The 16,189-nt window shown below is 44.5% G+C and overlaps 1 protein-coding gene across 1 annotated transcript in view; it reads right to left on the bottom strand.

The window, feature by feature from the left end:
• STAMBPL1 (STAM binding protein like 1) overlaps positions 1–5,374 on the bottom strand; it is a 45,329-nt gene extending 39,955 nt beyond the window's left edge. The window contains exon 1 of the mRNA XM_075534138.1: positions 4,980–5,374. The gene's annotated coding sequence lies outside the window, so the exon portion shown is untranslated. The remainder of the gene's footprint in view (positions 1–4,979) is intronic.
• Between the last annotated feature and the right edge of the window lie 10,815 nt (positions 5,375–16,189).

Raw genomic sequence — 16,189 nt, 5'->3', positions numbered from 1 at the left:
TAAAGCCCTACGGGGCTAATATCCTGCACGCTTTCAGTCAGCTATCTAATCTTTAATCCTGAAATTAGATCATGAGCCACAGGGAGAACCTCGACTGATGGAGGATGGAAAACGTGGACTGAAGCTAAAAAGTGAACGTACCCTGTTGCTGTTCGCTGTCCTACACATAGCCACTCCGAATAGATTCACCGTCTGAACCGTTTTCAAGGCTGGGACCTCTTGGAAGAACCCAGGCCTTATTCCTGAGGGGCTGCTGGGTGGATATGAACCACCAATCTTGTGGTGAATACTCCAGTGCTTAAACCATTTGCTCTACCTTCCACCCCAGAAAAGCCACCCACCCCCCACCCCCCATGAACCAACCAAAACAAACCCACTACCATAGAGTCGATTCTGACTCATAATCACGCTGTGGGCAGAGCAGACCTGGCCCGTGGGTTCTTAGGCTGTGTATCATTACGGGAACAAAAAGCGCCACCTTTCTGCACAGAGAAGCCGCGGGTAGGTTCACACTGCGGGCCTTGTGGGTAGCAGCCAACGCATAACTCACTATACCACCAGGGCTCCTGGCACCGGCACGCCACCCTTCCTTTTGCAGGCCATGGACTGCACGGGTTGCCTGGAGTACCTTGAACAAATCAAAGCCTACGAATTGCTGGTGCTACGATTAAGGGGCTGCTTTTAATCAACACAAGTTACTAAGTAACTAACGATCTCAATTAATCTCTCTACACCAACCACATCACAGGGCAAAATGATCCTGGGTGCAATTTGAAACTGAGAAAGAAATCACTCTGGAGGTTTAGTAATTTGCCAAACGCTGGATTGGCCTGAGGAGATGCAGGATTAGACTGGAAGTTCATCTGATTTGCTTGGAAAGGCAAATCCTTCCTGACAAAAGCCACATCCAGATGCGGCTACATGCAGACTATTCCTGAGCTGAACATTCTGATGGCAGCGCGGGTTTTCTGAATGTGCACTCAGACACCCAGCTGGAAGCTCACATGCTCAGACAGCTGCATAAGCAAAACAACAGGAAGCAGTGCGGCACTTTCAGTTTGTCCTTATTCTGTTTGGGAGCGTTATTACTGCTCCTAGAGAACAATGCTTTTTCTTTTTTTCTTCTTGGTTTGAGGACATTGGTCTTCTTGATGACACATATCACCGGCTTCAATTTGATGAAATACCCGGTAAGTCACATGAAGTTACGATATTAAGGAAAAAATATTCCAAGAGATGATGTGGCTAGAGTGGGAAGAAGAAAGATACTCGAGCATTGCTTTGAGGATGGTTTATTGAACAGCTGCCATCCATCCACCTCAAGCGATGGGAAACTGACTCATATTTTCCAGGGATGATCCTATAACTTCTCCTTGTTCCAATTGATCAAGAAACCCAGGTTCACGTACTCAATTCTGAGTCAGAGCTATCTTTTAGGTCATGGCAGTAGATTTTTCCAAGTTTTTAAATATGGCTGGAGGCAGACTGCTGCATCTTTGTCTCGTAGAGAGGATGGTGAGCTTGAACTGCTGCGAACCTTCTGTTTGGCAGCCTAGTGCTTCATCCCGGCATCACCAGAGCTTCTTCAAGGGTACCGAGGTGGCAGAAATGGTTTGCACTCAGTTGCTACGTGGAAAGCTGCAGTCTGGACTCACCCAGTGGTACTGAGAAAGCAAAGGCTTGGCGATCGGTTTCCATTGACATGACAGCCAAGAACACCCCATGGGGCAGTTCTACTCTGTGACCCATGGAGTAGTGGTATGTTGAAATCAACTCAATGTCAACTAACAATACCTCTTTCACAGGGTGAAGAAAAATGCTAATTTTATAATCATAAATTCAGTGAATTAAATAAATGTTTCTAATTGGCGCAAAGGGGCCCAACAGGAAGCCAAACCCACTTCCTGGGCAGAGGTTATATGTTTTCTCTCACTTTATTGTATCCTCTGTATTTTTGAGTAAGACTATTCCGCTTTGCTGTAAAGAACAACCCCACTTCTTGAGGTGTAGCAGTAAGTAAACCTAGGAAGAACCCTGTAAGGTGTTTTCCCTGGCCTCGTCTTCATGCGAACGCTGGGCAGGAATAAGGAAGGCCAAGGGTTGATGCCGGTGCTTTATGGTGTTGGTAGGGAAGGCTGAGCATACCATGGACTGCCAGGAGAATACACACATCTGCCTCGGAAGAAGTACGCTCAGAAGGTTGAGACTTCATGTCCTATACTTTGGACATGTTAGTGGAGGGACCGGTTCCTGGAAAAGGGCATCGCATTTTGTGAAATGGAAAAAGAAGACGTCCCATGAGATGGAGCTGGAACAATGGGTTCAAACAAAGCAATGATCATGAAGATGGCCCAGGGCAGACAACATCTTGTTCTAGTGTACAGCAGTCTCTAAGAGTCAGGGCAGGCTCATTGACTTTAAGTCGGTCCTCTGGATTGAAATGAGGAGGCAAAAATTGTTAAGGGCAATAGGAACTTTGGAAATGCTTAGTGGGATAGGTAAAAATAAGGCCACCCTGTTGTGGATATGAAACTTGCTCAAATGGCCAATGCTTTGTTAATATTCATATTTACCTCAATAATAAAATAAGAAAAAAGTGATACTATTAATAACAATTTGTTAACTGTTTTCATCAGTCCTTCTCTGGAACCAAGTCCATGAGACAGTTCTTTGTTACTACCCACCATCCCGCCTCCACCAGGGGTAGGATAGGGCCATAGCTGACAGTACACGTCTCTCGGCTGAACTTACCTTAGCACCTGCGTCATGACTCTTCTAATGGGCAGTCAGGGCCCAATACTGCAATGTGGGTACAGCACTTGAATTCTTCCCTGGGGGTTGCTGGGCTGCTAACCATCATATTGTAACGTTGGGTCGGACTCCAGGGCAGTGGGTTTGGTTTGGGTTTTTATTTTTTCAAAGAACTCTAGTGACACAGTGGATAAAGAAAATTGGCTGCTCACTGAAAGGTTGGTGGTTTGAAACCAGCCGCCACTCCATGGGAAGAAGATGTGACAGTCCGCTTCCATGGAGATTTACAGCCTGGAAATCCCATGGGGTAGTTTGTAACAACCTGCTCTAGGGGTGTAGTAGTTAAGAGTGGGGCTGCTAACCTCAAGGTCAGCAGTTCGAAATCATCAGTTGCTCCATGCAACAGAGACAAAGCTTTCTACTTCCCGTAAAGAGTTACAGTCTCGGAAACCCACAGGGCCAGTTGTACCTGGTCCTAGAGGGTTGCTATGGGTCGGAATCGACTTGATGCCAGTGAGATGGGTGTCTGGATGGGGTCAGGATGAACTGGAATGGATTAAGACAGTGGTGTGTTGGTTGTTGATTTTAAAAGAGTTCATAAACGAAGTTTTTCTTAAAATTCCCAAAGACTAACTGATACATGAATATGGCTGATGTATAGTTTTATGGCTCGCAGGATAAATTTATGATGCACAAATTATGGTTGCTATATAGTCTCCCAAGTGGCAAACCATTTGTAGCATAGATGCTTGAACTGAAAACAAAGCAGGTCAGTTCATTTTCCATGCAGATTCCATGAACATTTTATGCCTTTAAATGAAAGACTATCTGGAACAAACAGTAAACAAGAATCGCTATTATAAGAGCTGCAAGAACCCCCAGTAAAATGGTCTTTAAAAAAAAAAGGAAAAAGAAAAAAAAGAAGTCATAATGACCCAAAATAACAACAAATAAACAAACCCAAAACAAGGATAGCTAACTACTCACATATATTGACTTGTATTTTAAAAAAGATAGTTACATTGCAGCTAAAAATAACCCACTATAGTCCAGTTGGTGATACATTTTAAAAGTTCAATTTAGTATCCATCCAGTAAACCAAATTGCCAAATGAAACAAGGTCTGGAGAAGGAAAATGGAGGGGGTGGGGGTGGTTGTTAATATCTATGCGTCAAACAATCATGGGAAACCATAGGCCAAACTTTGAAAAGGAAAACAAACATCCAGGTGTAATTTATCTGTTATGACAAATCTAAGGTGACCTTGACACGGCCTTGAATTATGAGGTCACAAACTAACATCCTGGCGCTCTCATTGTGTTTTTGGAAACACTTCAAAACCCAGGGTTCCGTATAATTTTCAGGGACAGCCAGATGTTTGGAAAGCATTGCGTTCACTCGGGCTCGCTTTAAAAGATGTCTGCTCTACTTACTACCAAGCACTGCGTCCCACAGAGAACATGACAGATTTCACTCCGTCCTCTAGCTCGGGGTTCTGGATCAAACGACTTCTTCCACAAATACAGTGTGTTTTTTTTTTAACTTAATTTTATAATTACAGTACCTTAGGCTATTGGCTATCTGCAGGGTACGGTTTTAGGCTAAGCGCTGGAAAAAATGACAGGTTATAGTGACATGCCACTTCTTCGGGGGCCTTCGATGAAATGAAAAATTTATCAGGGCCCAGAGGAAAGGTCTCAGAGGCGCCCCTCAAGGCATGAAACGAAACCGGATCTAAATAAAAGGGCGCCCCACACGCTCAGTCTGTTTTCTCCAACACTTGCACCCACCCTTCCCCAGGACACGCGTCAAGAAAGTGCGGCGGCCCCTCGGAAAGTCGACCTCCTCTCGCGGGCTGCACCCGAAGTCTAAAGCAGACACGCGCGCGCGCATCCTGGTGTAAGTCACCGCTAGAGTCCCGCCCTGTCACCGAGAGCCACAGCTTCCAGCCTACCCACCTCCCTCTCTTCCTCCCCTCCGGAGAAGAAAAGCAGCCCGCAGGCGGCCGGGGGCTCCGCGCAGAGGGCGCCCGGGCGCCCAGGGCGCTCCCTGCAGCGCAGGACGCCGGGCGGCGGTCACCCCGGGCCCTTTCTTCCCTGCGGCCGCCCCGGGCCGGCGCCCCTCGCGGAAGCGGGGCACCCGCGCGCGGCACCCGCACCCGGCGTGCACCCTCGCCGGCGCCGGGGCGCGCTCCCATGCACACGCACCCTCGCGCGCGCCTCTGCTCACCCGCGGTCCTGCGCCCGCGTGGGCCGGCGGCGGCGGCTCTCCCGCGCCGGCCGCGTGGCCTTGGCATCCGTGTGGCCGCTGCAGCCCCGGCCGCGGTGGCGTTTGCTCGGGGACGCTGGCCCTCGGGTGATGCCGGCGCCCGCGCGCTGGCCTGGGCCGAGCCTTCCTCTCCGCCGGGGGCACTCGCTGGCGCTCGGGGCGTCGCTCTCCTCCGCCTGTCCCTCTCCTGCGCCTCCTGCTCTCGGCTTGGCTTCCCAGCGCCGGGGACGCACCGCGCCCGCCCGGGCAACCGCCGCGCCGGCCGGCCGACCTGGGCACCGCGGCAGCGGCTGCGGTCGCAGGAAGAGAAATTGTCTGCGATGCTGGCGGCTTCCTGTGCCCGGGCTGGGGCCGCCCCCGCCCCCGCCCCCTCCTCGGCGGGGCGGCCCCCGGCAGAGGGTGCAGGTGGAAGGCGGCCCCTGCACTTGGCCGGGTGCTGGAGTACGAGAACTGGGTGCGGCCTTCCGGTCTGAAACCCGCCACATCTCAGCCACCCCCAGCCCTGGGATCCACCTGGGCTCTCCCGTTTCCCCGTCCGTTTCACCAAAAAGACCCGAGGAAGCGCCTTGAGGACTTCAGATTATGCAGAGAAGCAACTGGGTTTGACTCACACTGACATTGGCGTTCAGAGAAGGGTAGGGTTTGAAAGATAAAAAACGCCCTTACACCTTAGAATGGGGGTTCGACTTTGAGATGTCTTCTTAACACCCTTGCCCCCTAATCTTCGTGGGCCGGGGAGATACAAACAATATCTTCCTCGTGTTATTATAGCGTTATTATAATTAGTATTTATAGGGTTTTTTAACTAAGTGTTCTGTGCCAGACAGCCTATGCACGCAATCTCATTTTATCTCTTCCCAACCAAACCTCATGACTATGGAGTCAGTTGAAACTAAGGGTGACTCGTGTGTGCAGAGAAAAACTGCTCAGAAGGATTTTAAAACATTTCACAAAAATCTCAGAAGCAGATAACCAGGCCTCTCCTCAGCAGAGCCTGAGTGGGTTCATGCCAAACTTTCCATTAGTCAATCACTTAACAGTTTGTGACACCCAAGTATCTCCTCTTAAAAGTGACTCTATAAATTGTACTCTCATTGTTTCCATAAATAAGTCACCAAAAAGTACAATAGACTAAAAGAAAACCCAAACTAAATCCACTGCCAACTTGATTCCAAGTTGACTCCAGCTCCTCAGGGGACCCTGTAGGGCAGTGGTTCCCAACCTTCCTAATGCTGCGACCCTTTAATACAGTTTCTCATGTTGTGGTGACTTCCCAACCATAAAATTATTTCATTGCTACTTCATCACTGTAATTTTGCTACTGGTATGAATCGTGTGACCCCTGTGAAAGAATCCTTGGACCCCTAAAGGGGTCACGACCCACAGGTTGAGAACCACTGTTGTAGGGTTCCTAGTATTGTATCTTTTAATGGAGCCCAGTATCTCATCTTTCTCCCTTAGAGGGGCTGGTGGGTTTGAACCACCAACCATGAAGGTAGGACATTTAAACTGCGGTCTGATACTCAAACCTTTTTTTTTTTAATTTGCCTAGACAGACTCTATAAACATTTTATACACATTGTTGCAGGCAGTTTTCCAGAGTATATTTGGGAAGTTATCTCTGTGTGAAACACTGCAGAACCAAGTGGTGTGCCATCAGCTTTTCCTCTTTGGCTTTTCCTCAGAGGAAACCTGGCTTCTAGCCCTGGCTCAGGCACTAACTGAACTGAGCTATTTGCCTGCAGGCACTTCACCCATTTCACTTTACCAGGCCTCACCTCCAGCACTGATATTTGCAATGAGTGGACTAGCCAGTCTGGCAGCCAGAATCCTTGATTTTTAATAAGCAATGATGGTGTTCTTTTAGCTTTCAGTTTGGTTCCAAATTTTAAAATCTGGGAATTTCACAAAAATTCAGACTTTGGGCATCTTATAAAAAATTGGAAGATCTTGCAACATTGGGCACAGGATGGGAGTCTTATGATAAGAGAGCCACGTAGCAGATGTTCCATGTAGACTGGGAAAGTGCTGCTCTTCAGTTTTCCACAGTACCGACCATCCCTGTGCACCCAAACAGACCTTTGAGTTTATGGTTCTGTACTGAATAAGCTCATGTCCTCCTGAGCTATCTAAATTTGAGAAATAACTGAAAAAATTAACCATATTCCTGTTATAAAACAAAATACTTCATATATAGATTTCTAGTGCTTGTTGATCATGGTCTGACTACATAGAATCCAAACCCTCATGAAACTTTGCCCAATGTTCCAAACCTTACAGTCCCTGAACTTCGTTAGATAATCATCTCAGGACCTACGTTCACCCAAAGAGAGTCTCTTGTCCATATCTTGGAATCTGAACTCCGTAATTCAAAGAAGACACCATTGGAATTAGTTCCATTAGCCGTGAAGTGGCTTCTGTGTCTATGGAGAGCAGTGCTCTAGGAGGTCGGCTGTGTCTAAAGGCAATAGCACTGGGATTCTAATTGAGAGTTTGGTTTGATCTCTGTTTTGATTCTAACAGCCGAGCTTCCCTTTGTGTCCTAGGAATTTGGTTCTCTTAACTTCCTGTTTCACTACCTGATGGTCTTCCAGTACATTTCTCTCACCAGAAAGTTAGTCAGAATTAGTTTCTTTTTTTGCCACCAAGAACTCTGACTAACACAGTGCATTTTGGGGGTGATCCAAGCTCAGTCTCTCTTTTATTAATCGAGCTAATTAAGAGTTGACACAAATGTATGTCTACAACTTTTAGCTTAAATTATTTCAAAAAGCTCTTTCATTTCAGTTGTTCTATAATCTTTTAAAGTTCAAACTAGTTATTGATAAAAATGCAAAACTGTTAAAGCTTTTTATGTTGAGCAGGTTTACAGTTTTACATTCAACAATTCATACACATTTGGGCTCATCTCATTCGGTGTAATGCCCTCAACATAGCATCGCTGTTCCCACCTCTTCCTGTGTCTCCTGTCTCCATTCCTCATCCTTTCCCTATCCATTTGACTTTGTTTTTGGGCAAATGCCACATTTTTGGCCTCAAATGTTTGATTATTTTAAGGTGTACATAGATCACTAGTGTTATTGTTTCCTTTATAAATCTGTCTATTAGCTAGCTAAATGCTGGGCCAACAGGATTAGTTCGGTCTCAGACCTGAAGGGTGACTAATGGCCGTAGTCTCAGGGCTTCCACCAGTCTCTATCTGACCATAAATCTGATCTCTTTGACGATTTTGAGCCTTGTTCCACGGTCTTCTCCCACTCAACGCAAGGCCTTCTAATGAGATTCTTTGCAGAGCACTTGACAGTTGTAGCCAAGCATCATTGAGTTCTTCTGGTCTCAGGGCCACAGACATTGGTGATTGTGTGCTTCATTAACCCACGTGTCTAACAATTATTTCCAGGTGTTTTCCGTTTTCATCACTCTTTTTCTACTGTATTGAGAGAGGCCAATAGTTGCACCTTAGAGGGTCACTCACGAGCTTATAAAACCCCAATGGCTACTCACCCAAGTTGCATATAGAATACTGTCTTTGTGGACTAGGTTCCGCCAATTGAAACTGATATTCCCAGAGACTATGGTCCTGATCGTCCAGGCCCAGGGACTCATTCCATCCCGGGTATTTGGCTATGTCTAAGTAATTTTCATAACTTTGCTCCCTGTATAATTCCACCTCACTTATGGATGTAACAAAATATAAAATTTTAGGAAGATACATTTTTTAATTTTTAAAACCATACAAATTATTTTTAGTAGAAATTACCTGTAAATAAACATTGCTTTCAGTAGTGGTGAGAATACAAGGGAATGGGCTCACAACCCTGGTGGTATAATTTTGATACACCATAACCAAACAAATTTACCCATATGTTATTAAAATTTGTAAAATGAGCACTGTTTTTTGGAGTTATTCCATATGCTGGTACTCAATTTTAGTTCAGCAGATCACAGCTACTTGTCACTACTCAGAAGAAAACTGAGGCTGTCCATTACCTTAACGAGCTAGAGCCTCAGAAATCGTATGGGATGATTGTATTCTGCTCTCTGGAGTCTTGATGAGTCAGAATCAGCTTGCAGTGGGTTGGCAAGCAACCTGTTCTGTATGTCTGAAATAGGGACAAATATTTTCCATGCAGATATTTGTTACAGTGTTGTTTATAGTGACTAACATTCAACTTTGGGCCTAAAATGGTGATGATGGGTTTTAAACGACCTTGAAACTGCTTATAATACAACATGAAACAAAAAAGATACAAATTTGCACAGATACATAATATCAAGAAGGTAATGCAGTGTAGTGGATCATTTATATGCCCCTTCTAGACATGGTATTGTAACCCCCATGTAATGAGTGGATGTGGCTGTGGAAATAAGGCCATTGTGGCCACCAAGGGGACTGGATCACTTGGCAGGTGCACAGAGTCCTTGCACGAATGAGGTTTGGAGAATAAGGTGTGCAGTGCTCTAATAAGGGAATTATTCCATTTTTGCCATCCCATTAAGTTTAAAAAGAACTAATTCCATGAGATGAGGAGAGACCTCACAACCATCCAAAGAAGAGTCAGGAGTAGAGTCTGTCTTTTGGACCCATGGCTTCTGCATTGAGAACATCTGAGAAAGCCTAGACAAAAGAGACCGAGAAGGAGAGCTGATATATATGAGAGATAGACAACGATGAACTGGTGACAAGTGAAGTGGTGAGATGCAACGGCAAACGTGGCAGAGTTTAGCAACAGAGAAACAGCGGCAGCCGAACCAAGGTCTAACACAAGATGGCACAGTGGGCTTCCCAGCCCACAGAGCAGGGGTGGGAAACCCTTTTCCTGCCAAGGGCCCTTTGGATATTTACAACATCATTCAAGGCTCATTCAAAATGGTCAACTTAAAAATTCACAGGCTATATCTGGCCACGCATTTAATTAACTCACCCTGACAGTGACAGCTGGAACTGCTTCTCATTGGGAGGGGTGGTGGTGATGCTAACTGGTATTGACAATGTTGCTGTCGCTGCTTTTCCAGATATTTGTGTTGTTCAGTCTGAAGCACTGCCAACTGTGATGTTTGAAAAGAACTGGTCACCACTCTAAGTTGTTCTGAACACAGACGAGTATTTCAAAGTGTGTCTTTTCAAAGTGGGAAATTCATCACAGCTTATGTAACAGTGGAAGTGGTTGTACCTGGCTTCCAGCTCACTATCACGTTGCAGCTTAATGCTTCGGTGTTGTAGGTTATCAGGCACATCAGCTGGTTCCACATGGAACAGTGTAGCCAAAATATGGGTTTCTATTTGTTTATTTTCACGTCCTTGAATCTTTCATGAAAAGCCTCAATTGGCTTCCCACCGTTGTCACCAGCATAGTCAGGGGGGTGGAGATGGTGTTTGTCCTTCCAGAGTGAGGAAATGCAGTGTTAGTCCTCTTAAATTGCACTTCCCACTTTCTAGTTTAGCTTCAAATGGTTTTACATTTGAAAGCAGTTGCTGAGAAGTTGGTTGGGGCCCTGCAGCTTGAAGTTCCCACTGAGAGATTCTCTGCAATGTTCACCATGAATGATGAATCACTCAGCCGCTCACCCTCACTGCATTCCCTGCCAGCTTTCCCTTCATCTCCAGGAACTGTTTGACCTTCTCCTGCCTTGTGTGTAAAACCTCCTGAGCTGTGGTGGGATTCCAATCATTTCACAGCCACTTCGCTGCCCTCATGATCGTTTCAAATATGAAAAAAGAGATATACTGAAAGGTCATTTATTATTTCATACAGTTAATGCTCAATTAAGAATAAAAGAGCTTCCCAAAACTAGATTGCTATGAGTTTTAAAATATTAACAAAATATTAAATAATACCTGACAAAACAATAGCATTCGTATTCATGATATTTCCATATTGCTTCTTGATTGGCATCCTCACTTGTAATATTATCCAGGTTTGTCTGAGCATCTTTGGCTATGTGATTCATCCTTAACCATCTCTTCACGGTGGGTTTTTAGAGGTAGGCCAATTAGTTGAGTCATTATGTTGGATTTATCAGAAACAGGCGACTTCTCTTCTATGAACATATAGTCATCCTTGCAAAACCCCCTTCCATGTCTGCTGAACGTACAGCAATTGCGATCACCACTCAGAGGATCTCGTGGGCATTTGAGGTGTAACAGAGAACTGAAATGGATACCTACCCTCTGTTCCTCTTTATGTCATATGTTTGTTTACTGAAGGAACAAACATAGAGGAATAAAAATGTAATCAAATTACAATGAGTTTTATAAAACAAATAAATATTACAAGCATGGTTCTGTAATGTTTGTATGACTATGAGAAAATCAGCATTACTACAGGCACCTACAATAAGCTGTTGCTCAGATGTACACCAAAGAGGAGGAAATACCTTTTTTAATCAAAGACCTCTAGATAAATCACACAATTTTTAAGGCCATCAATGTAAAAATAGGGACACACTTTAAGAACACATTTTAGGACTCTAATACAAAACATGGACATACTACAGAGCATAATGGAAAACACCCATGCTGCCTGGCTGCTCCGAAGAGCCCTCTGTGCCTTGTTCCGCAGCTCTCTCACCAGAGTCCCCAACTCTTGCTCTCTGTCATCCCATCGCCAGCGCTTGGCCTTGTCAGAAGGGCCCTGGACCCCAGCTCAGAGAGCACCGCCCAAGGACCTACAGGAGGAGGCGGAGCGTGGAGGAGATGCCCCACCCAACCCCCCCACCCCCAACAGGAACGCTGGGATCAGGAGGCTGACATAGAGGTCCATGAGGAGGAGGAAGAAGGTGGGGAAGAGGAAGAGGAGGAGGAGGAGGAAGGTGATGGTGAAGAAGAGGAGGAGGTCAAGGCAGCTACAGGCAAACCGGCAGCTGAGGAGGATGAGGATGACGATGTGGATATCAAGAAGCAAAAGGCCGAGGAGGATGACTAGACAGTAAAAGGAAAAGTTCAACTTAAAACAACAAACAAAACCACAGAGGCCATCGTGCCCTATCCACCCTCCGCTTCCCGTCTCAGAATCTAAAGGTGGTCACCTTCCTGGAGAGTCCCGCCCGCCCCCTGGGGGTGTGCCACCCACCGAAATCACACCGTGGATTTGCAACAGGGGAGGCATAAAGAACCCAAACTTCCCAGGCTCTGCTTTTTTTCTTAAAAAGACTTTAAAAAGGAAAAATTTGTTTGTATTTTTGTACCTATTGTTAGGGGTCAGCCATTTTTAATGATCTCGGATGACCACACCAGCCTCTGTCCTACTTCTGACTCTACTTGTGGTGTGACCATGTGCATTATAATCTCAAAGGAGAAAAAAAACCTTGTTAAAAAAAGCAAAAGCAACCAAAAAATGCAATCTTATCCCGAGCATTCCAGTAACTGTTTTCGTGCATGTACTTATCTGTACTGTACTGTACGTAGTTGGTTTGTAAGATATGGTTAAAATGGCCAAAGATAAAGGTTTCTTTGTCCTTTTTGTGGGTCTATGAAGTTGCTGTTTATCTTATAATTATTTTTGGCCTGTTTAACGTATGTGTGAAACAATGTCCAACAAAAAACCGGTATTTTATTTTGCTGAGTTCTAAAAAAAGAAAAGAAAAACATTCATGCTATGGAAGGCAAAATAAAAAATTGGGACCTACTAAAAATACGACATTTATGCACAACAAATACTTCATCAAGAGTCAACAGAGAACCCACAGGTTGGGGCAAAATATTCAGTAATAATACATCAGACAAAGGGCTAATCTCTAAAATTTATAGAAAACTATAATATCTTAACAAGAAAAATACAAACAATCCATTAAAAATTAACACACGACATGAACAGACAATTTATCAAAGATGACAGGTGGCCCACAACCATATGAAGAAATGCTCATGATCATTGGCAAGAAGAGAAATGCAAACTATAACAACAATGAGATATCACCTCACACCGACGCTGTTTTATTGGCAAAATTCAATAAAACAGAAAATAATAAATGCCAGAGAAGATATGGAGAGATAGGAACGCTTTAAATTCCATTGCTGTTGGAACTTTAGAATTGTACAAACACTATGGAAATCAGTATGGCACTTCCTTATACAAATGCAAACACAAGTCCTTTATGATCCAGCAAACTCTACTGGGTCTAGACACTAAAGAAATCAAGAATGTAACATGAACAGATATATGTACACATATGCTTATTGCAGAACCTAGCAATGTGGTCAACGCAGGAACTGGTAATTGAGGGAGGCCTTGCTCCTCCTTGTTCCTGGTTACTGAAGCCTAAAAGAGGACATGAACAGTGGGATTCATGGAAAATATCTCTTGCCACAAAATCTTTAACAGGATATATAGGGAATTTTACAGGTACCAGCCAGTCTAGCTCCAAATAGACTTACTTTAAAAATGAGACATGGTACGTGGTCTCATGTGTAAAATTGCCTTCTGTACTTGCTGTTGGGAACATCGTGACAAATGAAACTGCATTCGGTAACAATTCTCTGCTTATAAACTTCTCTAAAGACAGCATCCTCATCTTATGGAGTCAGTTGGGGTATGGGTCCCAGCACAGATGGACCATAGATGGGAAGACATATCACAAGTATCTCTCATGTTGCAGATATTGTTGGAAATGTTGAAATGACCTCACCGATTCATGGGAATGGTCATTGTGGCCATTCTAGGACTTGCAGAAATGTCCGCCATTGCTGCTGTCACAGGAGGTACACTCCAAGAATCTGTTAAAACCGAACAAAAGTGGCAAACGGACTCACACCCACTGGGCACCCAGGCAAAGGTGGACGATGACCTGGAGGGGAAGGTTGCCAAGCTACAACAAACCTTCCAGTGGTCAGAACAAATCATGGACTTGCAACAGCAATTGATGCTGAAATGTGATTGGAATATTATTGACGTTTGTGTAACCCCTTATCCATAGAATGAAGGGACCAAGATTGGTCCCTGATTAGAAACCATTTGCTGGGTTTTCAGGGAAACACCTCATTAGATATCGACCAGCTTAAAAAGGAGAGCTTCCATACTTTAAGGATGGGTTGAAAATGTCCCCTAGCACAGATATGATGAAACATTTGGTAGATGATTTGGAAGGATTGGATCCATGCGCCTGGGTTCAAAGCCTATCATATAGGCTAGGCTCCGGATTAATTGTTTGGCTTATTGTCACCATTTTGGTCTTTGTAACTGTTTGCTATTATTCCAGAAAACTTTGGTGTATGGAAGAAAGTTGAACCACTTATGTAGCCCCTTTGAATTTAAAACACAATACAAAAGGGGGGAATTGTGGTAAACTGAGGAACTGGATGAGAATGTAATGTGGCTGAATCCTCTGTGCTCATAATTACGTGTCTGGAAAGCTGACTCTGGTGAGAGAAGACCCTCACAGTTATGAGATATACATAAATCTTAATACACATTCTCATGACAGAATACAGTCCCTCCAGTGAGCCCCCAACCCACCCCATAAAGCAATGGTTATAAAGGAGTTACCATAGACGATGAATCATTCCTAAGTCTGGCTAGTCCCTGTGGAAGGAAGGTATCTGTAGGTAAGAGTAATCAGGTTCTAGAGCCAACCCACTGTAAAATGTAGCAAACCCTTTTCTGATGCCTTTTCCTGATATTGATCATAGATTGCTCCCCTGGTGAGAGGCATTTGAGGTCAATTAACATTAGGTCAAGATGATGATTCACTTCATTGCTTCTTTATTATGTTACCTGCTTGTGATATTACGCATGGACTATGTAATGTGTTCTCTGTATTGCTGTGTGATGTGCATGCCTTTTGAAAGATCTGTAAGTCCCATTATACATATCCATTGGAAAATACATTCACTCTATTATTGGTCCTGACATTGGGACAAGGAGCCCCTGTGACCTGCTGTCTGTCTGTCTTATTTCCAACAATCACAAAGTTGCTCCTGAGGACCCGCTCAAGTATTAGGGGCCCTGTACTCTGACATTGCAGTACATGGAAATTCCACAATAGCAAAAACATTTAACATTTCAAAGATTATCTCAAGTTTTTTCATTGATGCAACAAGTCTCTCAAACAAGTCCTCAGCCCATGTAGTGCCCTGCATGGCCTCCAGTGACAGCAATTTCACGTGTGAAGCTCTGCAGTCAGCCCGTGAGCAAAAGTGGCTAATGGGGCAGTCTTTGCTATGTCCCTTGTCTTCTCACAAGCCAAGGAGAAAAATTGGAAATCTGCAGAACCCTGCTGCGTTATTTCAATACCTTGTGCTAAGCCAGTGCTTGATCTGAGAGATGATTCTCCGAAGCAAACTACACCGGAACAATTGTAATTTGTTCAGTGCTAACAACACCACAGCCACCACACACCCTTTCATACATGCTCTCTCTCCACGAGGTGCCTCAGCTCCTTCACGTTTAAGGTCGCTCACTAAAAACTCATTGGAATGCAGTCGTCTCTGTCACAGTGACGCCTAACAAAAGTGGCTTGTGATTCCAAACTCCGCTGAAAAGCATTCAGTCTCCCGATTCATGGAGTTGAGCATGTGTTGAGCTGTAACCATGCTCTAGATTGGCCTTGTTCATTCCTCTGAGCATCCATCACCACAAACGAGGCACACAGATTTGCCGTTGACTTCAACCAACAACTAAAAATCACTTGTTCACTTCTCTTGGCCTGATTGACACTCTGCATCAACTTTTCCTTGCAGTCACCACTTGTAGGATGTCGCACTGTTTAAGTTTTAATAACTATCTGGTGTATGTGAAACCAGCAACATGATTATTTTGCTTTGCCCACTGTTCTGATACTGCATCTTGGATTTGCAACATATCCAATATTTGTATCATTGACTTTTTTATATATCATTTTATCAGGGACTCTTACAGCTCTTACAACAATCCATACATCAATTGCATCAAGCACATTGGAACATATGTTGCCATCATCATTTTCAAAACATTTACTTTCTAATTGAGCTCTTGATACCCCCTCCCTCTGCCACCCTTTCACCCATGTGACCCTTTGATAAATTATAAATTATTATTATTTTCATATCTTAAACTGTCCGCTGTCACCCTTCCCCAATGTTTCTATTGTTCATTCCCCTGGGGGGTATCGATCATTGTGGCCATTTCCCCGCTCTCTCCCTACCTTCCCCCTACCCTCATGGTGTTGCTACTCCCATTACTGTTCCCGAGGGG

This window comes from Tenrec ecaudatus, chromosome 16 (assembly GCF_050624435.1).
Source record: "Tenrec ecaudatus isolate mTenEca1 chromosome 16, mTenEca1.hap1, whole genome shotgun sequence".
Taxonomy (NCBI): domain Eukaryota; kingdom Metazoa; phylum Chordata; class Mammalia; order Afrosoricida; family Tenrecidae; genus Tenrec; species Tenrec ecaudatus.
The sequence above is the reverse complement of the archived record's forward strand: the minus strand, read 5'-3'. Positions and strand labels throughout refer to the sequence as shown.